The following is a 15466-nucleotide window of genomic DNA, read 5'->3' as shown; positions in this document are numbered from 1 at the left end:
CCCTTCCAGGAGCCAATCAATTCATTTCTGAGGCTGTGCATTTGCAACATCAATGAGTTTCCCATCCCATCGAAACTTAAATAATTACTGCAACCTTGAGCATCTCTTGTTCTTGGTACACGATGAATAGGAGGTTTCATCTGCTTGTAAGGTCTCCCTGCTTTTTGCCAAGATTTCTCTTCTCAGGCCTTGCTATCAGTAAACTAATACATACACCCATACTCCTTTCTCTAGCTAACAAAAAACACAAGAACACTTCTGCAAAGGAAAGATCATGTTGACCGAACAGAGTACATTTCAAAGTGAGGCCTTTAATCAGGCTAACTTTAACTAAATATTAAATGTGCATTTTGAATACATGATTATACATGCACATTTCAGAATAAAAATAAAATGTGAATAAGAGAATGCAAGATTACATCTGAAGATATAACTTAAAGTTTAAATACAAAACGTGAATACTGAATACATGTAAGCATTTTAAATTAACATTAAAGCACAAGTTTATAAAGCTTCAGTTTTTCAGTGGTCCCATTTCATTAGTGTGTTTAAGTGTTTCACACAGGTTAATATTATTAAGGCACACAGTACATATACAGCTAGAAATAAATGTGTAATTGCACAATGGTGAAGTGTAAAGGATGGAGTATAAATTGTGCCATTTATGTGCATTATGTATTTGCCAGATATTAACATTTCATCACACAACATCCTATAAATCCTAAAAAAACTTTAGATGCATCTGTAAGCAAATAGGTTATTAGTTTATAAATTCAAAACAATGTCAGGTTAAATTTACATTTTACAAAGCAGATATGCTTAACTAAGGAAAATGTGCAAAACATTTAGCAGCATCAGAACAATTAAAATTTTCAACAAATAACAGAGTAGAAAGTAAATTCTCTTCTGTTCATCCACAGGTCCTGAGGTGTTCTGAAGAGTTGGAGATGAGGTGCTACTTTTGGTCAGTTCACTAGTCAGTGGGTGAGGTTGCCTCCTGTACACTCCTAAACACTTCCTAAACAGTGACTAAAACGTTGCCAAGGGAAGCCCTTCCTTCTTTTCCAGCACATGCTGTTTGCCTTACTGCAACCTGCCGCACAGTGCACCATTCTTAGAGTAATGCAACATGGCAAAATCTTTCTGTTCTTTGAGCAGGTGGTGACGAGGGGTATTTAAAGTAATGAGCAGTCCCCATCATTCAGCCCCCCCCCCCCATTCAAGGACACCAAACTGGTTCTCGGCATACCTCTCTGTTTCTCTGAAAACAGGAGCCAGGAGAGTTACCATATATTTGGTATCAAACTACCTCTTTTCTCCAGGCCGGACATTACTAAACTAAAAGGGACATGTTTTTCACTGGTACATATCAAGATAATCTTGTTCCTGGACTCTCCTCAACTGCCCTTCTTGGATTACTATGCATTACATAAAGCATACATCACCCAGGCTCCATGCCAAGCCATGGTCCCTGCTCTGGGAGCTGCATTTCAGACTTCATCAAAGAAAGCACTGATAGGGGCAGCTGCAGATAGGCTAATACTAATTGGTCTACTAGAGCTTCATGCAGAAAAAGAATAACTTCCTAACCCTTACGGTTCCTGTGGTGTAACGGCCAGAGCTGCTGACTTTGGAACTGGGGAACCAACAAGGTTTGAGTCTCAGAGTCATGTAAACATCCTGTGATTCTGGACAAATGACTTAATATCACCCTAGTCTTAAAAATCTAAATGAATGAATGTGTCCTTGTGTATTGGAACTAGTGTTCATGTGGAGCACTCCAATACATTTGGGTCGAGTTTGAGCTATAGAAATCTATATATATATATAAATAAATATATAAAACTATAACTCACACCCTCGCCGTGCACAGTTTTCTCATCACTAATATTACTTCAAATGTTACAGTGATATTTTCAATGATGTCATACAAGATGTCATGAGTCATGTAATATCTGGGGTAATTAGCAGCGCATGGCAAGGCAAAGAGTTATAGTTACATTGAGGCACAAGTTATAGTAACTTGAAATAACTCTAACTATAACAGCTGAATTTCTATGGTTTTGTATGTTTAAACTGTGAGCCTAACTATAATGTCCCTGTAAAGTGGATAAGCAAATTAGGTTAATTATATTTGGCTATGTAAAGCTACCTATAAGTCCCTAGTATACGGTAGGGCATGTAGGTTAAGGGCCCCCAGCATATGTAGTGCATAGGTAGTGCACCCATAGCAGTACTGCTGAGGTGCCAAGTATCATTTTAAAGGCAGGCCTGCCTTGCTGGCTGCTTTGAAATTAAAGTTACTTTCAAATTCGATTTTGGGATTAAAAGTACTTCCAAAGTCTTAAACTACGTTAGTCTTACATGTGAGTCACCCCTGAGGTGTGCACTAAGTGCCCCTAGGGCTGGGTGCTTTGCAACTATAATCAGGGACCTTATAAAATATGTTTTATAGACCCTGGTGAGGGAAACATGCCCAAATTCATTTTTCCCTCATTGTAGTTAATGGGTTCCATAGGCTAAAATGGAGAGACTTAGTTTTAAATAATAAAGTCCAAAAAGGAGCTAAATATTTGAGGTGTGAAGTGACCTGGGCTGAAGACAAAGGAAGTGCCTGTGGGAGGAGATATGCCTCAGCAGATGGTGAAACAGGATGCGGAGAGAGCGGCTAAACTGGACTTCAAAGGAGGGAAAGACATTTGGAGCAGCTCAGGGCTTCCCTACATTTCCTGCAAACCCAGAAATACAGGTGCTCCCTGATTAGATCAGGAAAGGGCAGGAAGGGGGCGTTTTAAGGATTTTTAGCCACACCAGTGGGTGGACTCAGCCAGACATAACCTCCAAAATTTAGTTTCTACCAGTTTGGTTTTTTAAAACTACTGAACGGATATACACCAAATAACAAAATGTGCACTACTAATTACCCCACATATTTCGACACTTATGACATCTTTGATAACACCATTGAAAATATCAATGTAATATTTGCAGTAAGAATGTTGATGAAAAAACTGTGCATGGCAGGGGCACAAGTTATAGTTACCTTAGGGCATGAGTTATAGTCACTTCAGAAAACTCTAACTATAACAGGTGAATTTGTATGGTTTTGTATGTTTAAAATGTGAGGGTAACTATAACGTCCCTGTAATCTTTGTTTTTTTTCCAGTGATAGATATATATATATATATATATATATATATATATATATATCCAATCCCAAACGCCGGAAACCGGAAGCTGCATTAGTGGTGGCGGTCCGAGTGTGGATCCAGCTTTCCACACATATCATGCACCAGTTCCTCCAAGTTTTAGAAGAATGCTCGGACAACGAAAATAAAGTCCATATATTATATAATTACAGATGCCTCCTCACACAACGCGTTTCAGCCGTAGCCATGTTCACGTGAACTGGTGCATGATATATATATATATATAGATAAGATCCAACTTCACAATTGAATTGGTTTTAAATAAATAACGCAAATAGGTTTTGAATGAACTGTACATTTGGTTCTAAGCCAGAGACTTGATAGTGATTCAATTTAGAAAATAGCTTTTGAGATTTCACTATTTTACAGTAACAACCTACCTTGTGGCCTGCAAAGCCTACTTAGGGTGACTTACATAATGTTTAATAGTAGGATTTCATCCTGCAAAAAGGCTCATTTTGAGAGGTTTGCCTGCAGGTTTAAAAGCTGCAGCAGTCAGACTACTCATGTAAGCCTGAAGCCATGTTTTCCTTGCCAGCCTAGTAGCAATTTCACTATTCACGTACAGTGATTCTGTCGGATATGCTATATATACATAATTTAAGTCCTTTAGGGAGGTGTTACATAGCAGGCCCCTTCAATTACATTAATCAACTATATCAAATTCAAGACCCTTGCTACAATTGTTCCTAAGGCTTCAGAAACATATCATATGCTTCAGAATATATTCCGATGTTATATAGGCAAATATCTGAATAATGTTTGCCCTCTACCCTTGACATTTGGGCTATATTTTGAAGTTTTTTTCCCTAAGAAACCCATAGAGGAATTAGATTCAGGGCCTGATTTAGAGCTTGGCGGGTGGGTTAGTTGGTCACAACGGTAACTGATATCCCATCCTCCAAAATAAAAATCCCATTGGATATAATGGGAGTTATATTTCATGAGATTGAGATGCCCATCACTGTTTAGAGTAACTCCTCCACCAAACTCTAAATCAGGCCATCAGCTGTTAATTGCACCATAATATCTGAGGTGCCTTTGCTACACCTGGCATCATTGGTGTGGCCCTCCCTAACTTTTTGCCCTTTGCCCTCCTAAATTTTTTATCTATTTTTGATCTGAGCACATTACCACTGCTGACCATTGCTAAAGTGCAGGTGTTTTGTCCTTCAAAACATGTTAACATTGGTGCCTTCACAATTGGCGTATTACTTGTACGTTACCCCTAAGGTAGGCCCTAGTTGCCTGCAATATGACCTGTTACAATGTTTCTCATTAATCCACAGGCATGTCAGAAACCCACATACCTTAGACTGGAAGGCCCTAGTGGCGCCAAGGACAGGGTGCAGTGCACATAAAAGGTTGGGCATGTGCTTTCTAAGTTTACCATGCCCAGATAGTGAAAAACTGCTAAATCTGTTTTTCACTATTGCAAGGCCTATATCTCCCATAGCATAGCATTGGGGGTGTCTTGACAAATCTTTTAAGTTTAACTTCCCAATGGGACGAGAAGAAATCTGGGGCCAGATGTATCAAGCTCCCAGTTTGGATTTCTTAAATAGCGATTTTTAAGAAATCGCTATTTGAGAAACGCAAAATGTAATGTATGAAAATTGCAATTCGGTAATAGCGATTTCCTAAAAATCACAAACGCTATTATTGAATCTCAATTAGGTAATGAGACTCCATTCATCCCTATGGGCCTTTAGGACCATAGGTGCGAATGGTTTTGCATTTCAGAATTTTCAAATTCCTATTAGGAACTCGCAAAATAGGTAATGCAAATCCTAGGGTGCTGGGGGCCTAAGGCCCCCTTTGATGCACCCCAAAAAAATATTTATTGACAAGTAAAGCACACACATGCCCTAGGGACATGTGTGCGCTACTTTTCATTTTTAAAGATGCATTTTTAATGCATTTTTTAAAATTGCACATGCTTATCACCAAACTACAATTTTGCATTTCCTAAATGCCAAATTCACATTTAGGAAAAGCATTATACATATGCACTGGTAATCGCAAATAGGTATTCACTATTTGTGATTTCCTATTTAGGGAATCGAAATGGAGTTGCAATTTGAAAGGCATTTTTGCATTCGCAAATGGCGGAATTGTGCGATTGGCACTGTTTCCGAATGCAAAAAGCTTTGGTACATCTGGCCCATGGAGGTTGGTGTTCCTGGAGTCACACTTTAAAATCACAACTCATGATGAAGTTAGATTTTAAGATTTATGTCTGAAAATGTCACTTTTAGAAAGTTGGCATTTTCTTAATTTAACCAACCTGTGCCTCTGCCCATCCCTGATTACACGTCTGGGGTTGATTAAAGCTGGGCTTTGTGTAGTCCCAGTCGATAGGCACACACAAACTAACTTAGTGGCTTTTTGTGGTTCACCCTGCAAGAGGTTGTGGCTTAATCAGGGCTCAAACCTCAGTCAATCAACAACCCAGTCTTTTACATTATCCCATACTTGAAGCCACTCAAGTTGGGTTGACTGTCTAGCCACTTGCCCACCCACAGAAGAGTCTCCATCTTCACTCATCTATCCCAACCTGTCCATTAGATGGCGGTCCGTCAATCCTGAAAGACCATTCTAGTGATCTCTAGGAGCCACTGGGGGGCCGGCACACCATATAACAGGCCTAAGAAGTGGTTAAGGTCCAGTAGGAATACCTCCATCCCACAAGGAGGGTCTGTCAAGCCCCCACTTACATAGTTGATTACCACAGTGGCATGCGCTGCCCCGTAGTAAAGGTGGATGCCGGCCATGGCCTGACCTCCTTCAAAGGTCAACTGAACACATTTGTCAAAGGAGATCCTGGGGAGTTTCCTGGCCTACATACATTTCCACACCCGGGAAGTTATGGTAGCAAATCAGTGGTCAAGGAAGTAAAAGGGAAAAGTCTGGAGAACATGAACGAGTCGAAGTAAGACCATCATCTTATACAGGGACACCTGTCGGGGCTCACTGAGTGGAAGTTTAGTCCATCTGTATAAATCTGCCTGAACTGTACAGGTGAGGGAATGCAAGGTTAAGCCTCTATGCAAGGTCTAGTTCCCATGACAAATGGATCCCCAATTAGCAGAAAGTCAGCATTAGATTGGCAGGGTGTTAAGGCTCATCATCTCTGCCTCCCCAGAGGGGGATCAAGAGTGACTTAGGCAAGTTCACCTTCAACCCTGAGGCCCCACCCACATTGTCTACGGTGAACATGAGGTGAGCTCACGCTCTGCAGGTTGTGCCAGGAATAAAGGAACATTGTAGTGTAGAGGGTGATTCTGTCCTCCAGTGCCACTTCTCAGTCAAAGCCCCTGACCTGGAAATCACAATGTACCCCTGTTTCTAGGTGCCCTGTAGTCACTTCAAAAAGGAAGGGAGAAAGGGGGCATCCCTGCCTGGTGCCCCGGCAGATTGGAAATCTGTTGGAAACCACGCTGTTCACTCGTGCCTGAGCCTGTGGTCTGGCATGTAGGGGTAGACTTAGGATAGGATGCTGTGTCCCAAACACAGATTCCCAGTACCTCCTGGGGGTAGGCTCAATCTAGGAAGTTGAAAACATTCTTGAAATCGAGGAGCATCAGCACTGTGGCACATTGTAGACCGCTGAATCTGGCCAAGGCAAGATGAACACTTTGGATATAGGGGCATATTTATACTTTGCACGGAATTAGCATCATTTTTCTTCACTCTAATTCAGTGCAAAACTAACTCCATACTTATACTTTGGCGCTAGACCTGTCTAGCACCAAATTTATGGAGTTAAAGTAATTTTTTGGAAGTGGAAACCTACCTTGCCTTAATGAGATGCAAGGTAGGTGTTCCTGTGCAAAAAGTGACTCTACGCCCTTAACACTATATTTATACTCCTGTGCAAAAATGGTGCACGGGAGGGAGGAGGAGTCAAAAAATGGGGCAAAGCAAGCTTTGCCCCATTTATTAACGCCTGGGTCAGGGCAGGCGTTAGGGGACCTGTGCGCCTATTTTCATGGTGGAACACCATGGAATAAGACCACAGGTGCCTGCCCCAGGGACAGCCCCGCACACCAGGGGGACTGTGGAAGATGGGGGACCCCATCCCAGGTAAGTACAGGTAAGTATTGCATTTTATTTTTTAAAGGGCCATAGGGGTCCCTGAAATGGGCCCCCATACATGGCACAAGGTGCAATGGCCATGCCCAGGGGACCCTGGTCCCCTGTGCTGGCCATTGGGGTGGTGGGCATGACTCCTGCCTTTTCTAAGACAGGAGTCATGTGGTATGGATGGTTTTGCATTAAAAACGACTCTAAACAGGTTACAGTCATATAAACAATCATGAATAGCAGGACTGCTGCAGTGGACCAGACTAAACCCGCACTGCTTGTATGGCCCAAAGGCTACCAAACTTCTCAGTAAGTTTTAACGTAAATCAGACTCTTCGCACAAAATTGCACTTAAAGATTAGAAATTCATTAACGACAATGCTACTTTAGATTATCACATGCAGAATAAAGTCTGAAGAAAATCCAGTGCATTTCAGGAAAACAATCTCTTCAGCGTAACTATAAAGAATGGAAATCGGGAGGGCTGTTCAAAAAGCAGTTTCAGAAAGAATAAAAAGAGAAAGAAAGGAGAGATAACATGCAGTATAGAAGACATCTTCCTCAGATGATATAACAGGTCCTGGGTGAGTCTTCCGTATTCTGGTAGAAAATACATGGTGCCCCATGAGAAGGACTGCATTACTCCCAATAGTGAATCTGGAACCAGGGCAGGAAAGGCAGGACCTCTGTGTACTTCAGAGGACTGTCTTTGAAATACTTAACACATTGGCTCTAAGTTAAACCTGACTGCTCTGTGCCAAGCTACCAGAGGGTGAGCACAATCTAATTAAGGGTTTTCAAGACACTTACCCTGACTAGGATTGTGTATGCTGCTTGACAAGGTCTCATACCACAGGCTACTAACAACCTCATTTCTAACATGCAGTATGCAGTGCTGAAGAGAAACATCTCACCCTGACTTCTCAAGGCATAAGAGTCCTCCCATGGCCGGTAGTAAAAGCTGTTTGAAATAGATGCAGTCAGAGGTGGCTTAACCTACAGGAATACTCGGAGGTAGACTGAGGCATATCTGCCACACAGTAGGCAATGTCCGACATGTGGCAGCAGATCTTTTCTGTTCCTGTAAGTCCCAAACCAGACATGTTTGGCAGAGCTTTCAGAGAGAGCAGCCTGCCATGAAAACAAAAATCCAGGAATGCCTTGAAGTCGTTTTTGTTGCAGCTAATCTGGAAATATAAACATTTAAGTAGCTTACATAAGCAGAAAGTTTGTGAAGGTGTTTTGGGTCCAAGGCAAAGGTGCCTTCAGCAGGCCCAGAGCCATTCCAGGCTTTCAGGGCACCTACAGTCTACATAAATGATTCCTAATGAGTTTACTGGTATGTTCATTTATTTTATGTGGAAGTTCAGTGAAATCTAGCATAGATTAAGCCTTTCTGAACATCACTGGTGCAACACTCCCAGGCCGTACTACCACATGCTGAGCTTGCACCAGAGTCACTGCTAAAGCTCCAAAACTCTGTAACAGACACATACTACAACTGCTCCAAATATTGAGTTATTAGTTTGTATAGGTTGTTAGATCCATCACAGTTTAGCAATTTGAAATCCATGGAGCTCTGGTCTGCATTCACAAAGACAAGATAGAAATGCTGGAGCAAAAATGCTGTTGCTTTCTATAGTTACATAAACGTGTACTCAGTGACAGTTTAATTAGTATTCCGTTCCAGCCCCATCTAGTTCAGGCTCCAGCCAACACCTCATGTGCTCCAAGTGGCTTTTGGACTGCAATGATTCAGAAAGCTGTCAAATGGATGAGGACATCGCAGATTGGGTTAGATCGGAGCCTGTGTAATATCCATACAAGAGGGACATTACTGTCTAGAGGTCACCTGAAGAAGATGTGCAATGTGGTCTTTTAAAACTCTGAACAGACACAAAGAGAAGTCGGATCCTGGGGGTGTTCTGGTCTAGACACTCACATGGATCCGTGTTCGGGTTGTCCTTTGTCTGATATATGGACAACTGTTTCCGGAAGCCACAATGTCACCTGAGACTGTAAAATGTGGTAGGCAAGGGCCCTCAAAAAGCTGCCCCCTCTGATGAGGAAAAAAACAGGGTAGGATAATAAAAATAAACGACTTGTTGGATGAGAACTTCAAAATGATTTAAGAAAACTAGGAATTCGAAATTTTTCAAGAGTAGGGAGTCAGGATCAGCAACTGGTGGGAGTAAAAAAATGAACAAAGAAATACAGCTTTTTTTCAACACTTCCCCAACCAACTGAAGCCTCCATGTTAAAAAAGAACAGGAAAATGACATCAAATATTACATGACAGGAAACACAAAGAATTAGGGAAACCAAAAAGGAGTCAAAGAAGACATTGCCATGAAGGAAAAGGGAAAGAAGCAAGAACAAAAACCTGAAGCACATTAGCTGCAGAGCATGTATAAAAGGCAGCTCCACACCCTAAATCAGGTGATTGCCATTTTGGAGTTAAATGAGCAAGGAGCAGCAGCTAGGAGCTCAGGGGCATGAAGGAAGGCATCTCAAGGTGGGTGAAACATACTGTTGGCAGTGGTGCCCTTCATGCAGTTTTTCCAGAGAACCAGGAACCACGTTCCAAGCAAGATACTGTGGTTCTCTGGAGGCCAGGTGGCTAATATGCAGCGGTTACAACAGTATACCTCCTCCCAAGGCCCAAAGCTTGTTAGTAAAGGCCAGAAAAAAAATCACAAACCAATCTGGGGGCAAGGACGGAGGAGGCAGGAACCCCAGGATGCTGACTAGCTAAATGGCATTCCCAGTGAATGAAGCACTGTAAGTGGCCTCTGAAAACATGGGAATCACAGATCTCACTAACCTTGAACTCTGGTTCTCCATCTACCATAACAGGAAAAGGGAGGAGAATTTCGATGAAAAGGATCACATACAAAAGGCTTCATCTTGGACACATGAAAAGTGAAACTTCTAAAGGTTAAAAAGACAGAGCTTAAAGGTAATAGGAATGATCTGAAGAAACCAGACCGTCAATTATTAGTGGGCAAGAACCCGGAAGACAGCCAAACCTTTCGAATCTATTGGTTCAAGTCTTCATGTCAGTTTTAAAATCTTGTAAATTCCAGACAACAACTCTCCTTTCAGAGTCTATCCAGGAAACAGCAAAAGCAAGCACAATGGAAGTGGACAACTGAGAAGATGAAAAGGAATGAGAATGAAAACCTTGGATACTATAGAATTCATAGGCCCTCATTATGACCCTGGTGGTCTTTTGGCCGCCAGGGTTAATGTGGCAGTATCACCGCCAACAGGCTGGCGGTGAATACCGCCATGTTATGAGTGTGGCAGGTTGGCCTCTGCCAACCTGCCACATCTCCACTCATACTCCCATGGCGGTATGAACTGCTGGGCCAGAGACATTCATCTCCAGCCTGGCAGTCCACAGAAGACCGCCTGCGGCATGATGAACATGCCTACCGCTATGGTTACTGTGGTGGTAGCAAAACCATGACAGTAGGGCTACTGGTGACAGGGAATTCCTTCCCTGTCACTGGTAGAGTGCTCCCCCCAACAAGCACCTGACCCCCACACCCTCTACACACATTGCACCCCCACCCCACTACAGTCACTGCACCGCCCACCAGCTTACAGTCACTGCACCCCCACACCCCTGACATTTACTGCACCCCTTTTCCTGCATACATGCACACCCACACACCTACACGCATCATGCATACACCCATTCAACTCCACTTCCATAAACCCATTCATTCACACTAATCAATACACGCATTCACTCACACATACTCACACACATTCAGGCATGCATCCATACTTGCATGCTCACACACATACACACTGACATGCAGACATGCACGAACTGCAACATTTATACACACATTCACTCACATGCATACATGCATGCATACACTACAACATTCACAGACCCATTCACACATGCACACACACATACAAACACACATGCAGACACCACACACAACACTCCGCTCTTCCCTGTGTGACGCCCGACTTACCTTTTCCGAAGAGGACTTCATCCAGCAGGGAAAGGGGCACTGCATAATAATGGCCATAATACTGCTGGCGACGTACTTCTGGCAGAGCAGTACAGGTAGTAGCAGCGCCCATGGCTACTGACGGATTTCTGCTCTAATTGTGGTGGAAATCCGGCAGTGTCCATATTATGGTGGCGGTCTTCTGGCGCCCGTGGCATCAGCCGTCTTGGGAAAAGACCGCTGTGTCATAATGAGGGCCATAATCCTTATTATCAGATTGGACAAAGTTGTTGTACAATAACTCTGTTAAGGGTAAGAATTCTGCCCTGTTCTTTTGAGTTACTTTTGAAGACTCTAAGTCTGTCCATTGGATTGTGTATGGTAACCTGATGATAGAGGTTGATGGATCCACAGGGTAGAACAAAATGTGCCCACATGCTAGACATATACAGAGAGCTTCTGTCTGAGATTATGGTATTGTGTATCCCATGCAAGCAAAGTATTTCAGTCAGAAATGTCCTTGCCATCACGGAGGCAGGCAAAAGTCTCAGGAGAAGGAAAAGAGGTCTACTGTGACCATGATTACTTGTTTTCTGCCAAAGGGGTTAAGATCAATGGAAATCATGTGCCATGAATGAGCACAAGTAGGACAGGTTTGAGCATAAAGCTTTACATCCTTGTGAACAATAGGCCATGAGACGGAATATAGGACTAGCTCTTAGGATGACCTTCTACTACAGTATCGTGGCACATCCTCAGAACCTTGATTTGAAGGACCTTAATTGAGACCAACAAGGCCTGATGGAAAACAGATTTGGAGCATGGTGTGGCATTCTGTATGAAGAACCTGTATGTAGTACCTCCACTAGAACCTGGTTGCGGAACCTGGCAACTGTCACTAAGAGAGCCTAGTGATGGTAACCAGGGGATTTGACAGTTGGAGGTGGGAACCAGAGAGAGAAGGCTTGTGTTGGCTGGGGTGTTTTACTTGACTCTTAGCTTGAATAAATGACAACGGATTTCACCATAAAAGGTGTCACCCTTCATCATTTCACATGGTCTGTTATAGAGCTCAGCACAACAGAGTATTGTATTGTATTGCATTGTATTGTATTATTTTAGGCACTTTTAGAGCACATAGCTACCCTGTGGCATCCCAACACTATAGTGTACTACACGTTACACAGCTGTGATGATGTTATCATCTGCCATCAGAGCCTGGCAATCAACACGACTGTGTGAACAGCCAAGACTTTAGCTATTTGTGGAATGGCAATTCGAATTCAGCAGTCCTCAAGGTAATAGGCATAGGATTCCGTAGCTTGGAAACATTGTACCAGAAAGATCGTCCGCCTCATCTCAGCCTCTGGATTGGCGGAACCATAGCTAGGCAGGCATTGAAAGAACGCAAGCGTCTTGTAAGGATATAAGGAGTAATCCATGCATTCCCAATCTTGGACTGCAGGACGGCCCTGTTCGATCGCAGACCAGCAAATACATAAAAATCAGAGCAGTGGGTAAAATCATACAAGATCATAGCCGTTATAAATCCCGCTCCCTGCTGAAACCCAGTCTCCTCGAGGACTGGGGGGCGTGCCTCTTAGTTCTGGCTGCTGTTTCCCTGTTCTTGACACTTCTACATAGGTCATTTGGCACCCTCCGGATGGATGGTTGAGTATCTCCTTAGTGCCTGAATGCCTGTGTCCTGTGTTGGGCGTTGCTGTGTTTCACTGTGTTCCATTATGTTTTGCTCTGCTTTGCTATGTTCTGCAGTTCATTGTCATGGTTGGCACTGCTGCTGCATCTCCCCCAAGCACAATGGGTCGTTACCTCCTCAATGGATGGGACTTTGACCTATTGTTCATCTTGTCTAGTCTACCTCCGCTTGTTCTCCCTTTGCCCCCCAACAATGCCTCCACCTACCCCACCTGCCCCAGCAGCCCTCTCCCTCCACAGCTGCACCCCCTCACCCACATGCTGCCAGCAACTGACCTCCCCAAGACCTTGGGAACCTTTGCCCCTGACCTCACCTTTTTTAGTCCCACATCTTTCCCACGGCCCTTGTAGCTCATCTCCACTTCCCTCCCCACCTTGTGATCTTTGGTGCACACATACTCCCCTATTTAGACTTGTGATACATGGTTTCTGGCTCCCACTGAGGCACCCGACCTCTACTCCAAGCCGCCTTGTTTCCCCCTTCCCCCAATCCCTGATACTCTCCAACACTTCCTTCTTCTATCCTTAACCTTGGATTTCTCCTGGCCTCTGCTCCTAACTGGATTCTCCACCCTCCCACTTCCCCCTTCTCCATCCTTTAACGCTCCCTCCCTCGCCTAGGGACTACTAATTTATTTCTTCCTTTCATTTTTTACTTTCTTTTTTTTTCTCCTCTCTCTGAGCCTTAGTGCTGTCGCGTTGCGATGATCACTAATGCTCCCCAGCCTCACTGGCCCTGGCAAGCCATCTCCTGGAACATCAACGGCTCACACACTTTCTCAAGAGCAAAAAAGTATTGGCATGTCTACAATCTAACTGTGTTGTGATACCGGAGACTCACCTTTCCTATGAGGAACTGTTGACCTATGTTAGAATAAGACAAAACTCAACGGGAAGCCTGAGGTCCAACTAGAATTTAATGTAAAACAGCAGACTTGAAACCAAAAGATCAAAGGCGAACTGTCATTTCAGTTTACCAGGGCTCTCACTAGAAATGGTTAGCTGGAGCAAAGAACTGGAATGCACCCAAAATCAACTTAGTTACTGAACAATTCCTCTTAATAAAAATCAATGCAATAGGACTATGTGACAGAAAACTGTTGTTCCTATGTACCAATCAGGATTTATTCTAAGCAGTCAAAATGGCCTTCCAGGGAAAATAGTATTAATGTGCATAAAACAGGCCTCTATATTCCCACAAAATCCTGCTTTCTTTGGCAAGTTTAAAAATGAAGTTATAGAGGTTCCAGAAATGCCAAATCCTCCACTAGAAGTTGGAACACCCTACCTTCCTCACTAGGTCTATCCACCTGCCTAGCAACCTTCAAGCTCCTCATATTTGATAGACAGCTTGGTTAATTCTCCCTCAACCACACTTATTTACCTTCTCCAAATGCACTCTGATCTGCCTTCAGTTAACTGTTCATGTCCCCTGCCCTATCTGGGGACCACCACTCTCCTGGTTGCCCCTGGCTTAGGGTCCCTTAGGGTCCCTTGCCTCAGTATAGAGAACTCCATCTTCCCAATAGACCTTGTGGGGTCCCCTGACATCCCTTTGTTCTTCCTCAGGCCCTCCAGTGTGGGACACTCTCTGGGCTCCCCTGCCCCTTGCAATTCTGCCAAGTCATGCAGAGATTGCAGGGGAGATCCTCTCCTTCAGGATTGGATTCCTCATGAACCTCTGTACTTGATGGGACGGGCAAGCCAGGCCCAGTGCCCTTTCTCTACTTCTTGGAGGCTTGGCCCATTGTTCCAAGATCCAAGTGTCCAGCACTTTCCTCTTGTGCTTCCTGTGACCTGATCACAGCACACACCCATCCAGGGAGGTCCAGTATCTGTGCATGGAACCTCTGACCACTCAGATGCTTCCAGATCATTTCACAGCAGACACTCTACTGGGAGGACAGGAGCTACCATTACCTTTTTAGGGCCAGTCACACCTCCCCATTAGAGGCTCACCATTGCCATGGGATAGAGCTTGGTTCTGCTATCTGCATATGTCACTTGGTGGCAATACACCAGTAAAACCTGCTCTGGAGAAACCAGTTTTTCTGCGACCATTGTCACACTGGCTTCTGTATCTCTCAGAGCCTATACCCCAGACCCATTGACTTTAGGCCTCTGCCTATACCTCTCCATGCACGGAGGTAAGGTTACCATGGTTGCAAGGTACACCCCACCCACGGACACTAAGGTGACCTCTGTGTACCTTGATCCCAACCCAGGGCCAACTTCCAACTCCACACCTACACTAGCAATCCCATGGGACTGCCCACCAGTGGGGGCCTCTTGGAGCAGACGGCATCCCCTCTATTGTGTCCAGGCTGGTAACACTCAAAGCACATGCCTGCCTTAGCAAGTTCTTGAAACTTTCTTGCCTTAACAGGATCATAATGCTTCTCCTGGTACCCATTCCCCTTAAAAGTGGCATGGCTCAGGGGTTCCCTCACCCTGACAAGGTTTTGGGGATTCTTATGAGGA

This window comes from Pleurodeles waltl, chromosome 5 (genome assembly GCF_031143425.1).
Source record: "Pleurodeles waltl isolate 20211129_DDA chromosome 5, aPleWal1.hap1.20221129, whole genome shotgun sequence".
Lineage (NCBI taxonomy): Eukaryota > Metazoa > Chordata > Amphibia > Caudata > Salamandridae > Pleurodeles > Pleurodeles waltl.
The sequence above is the reverse complement of the archived record's forward strand: the minus strand, read 5'-3'. Positions refer to the sequence as shown.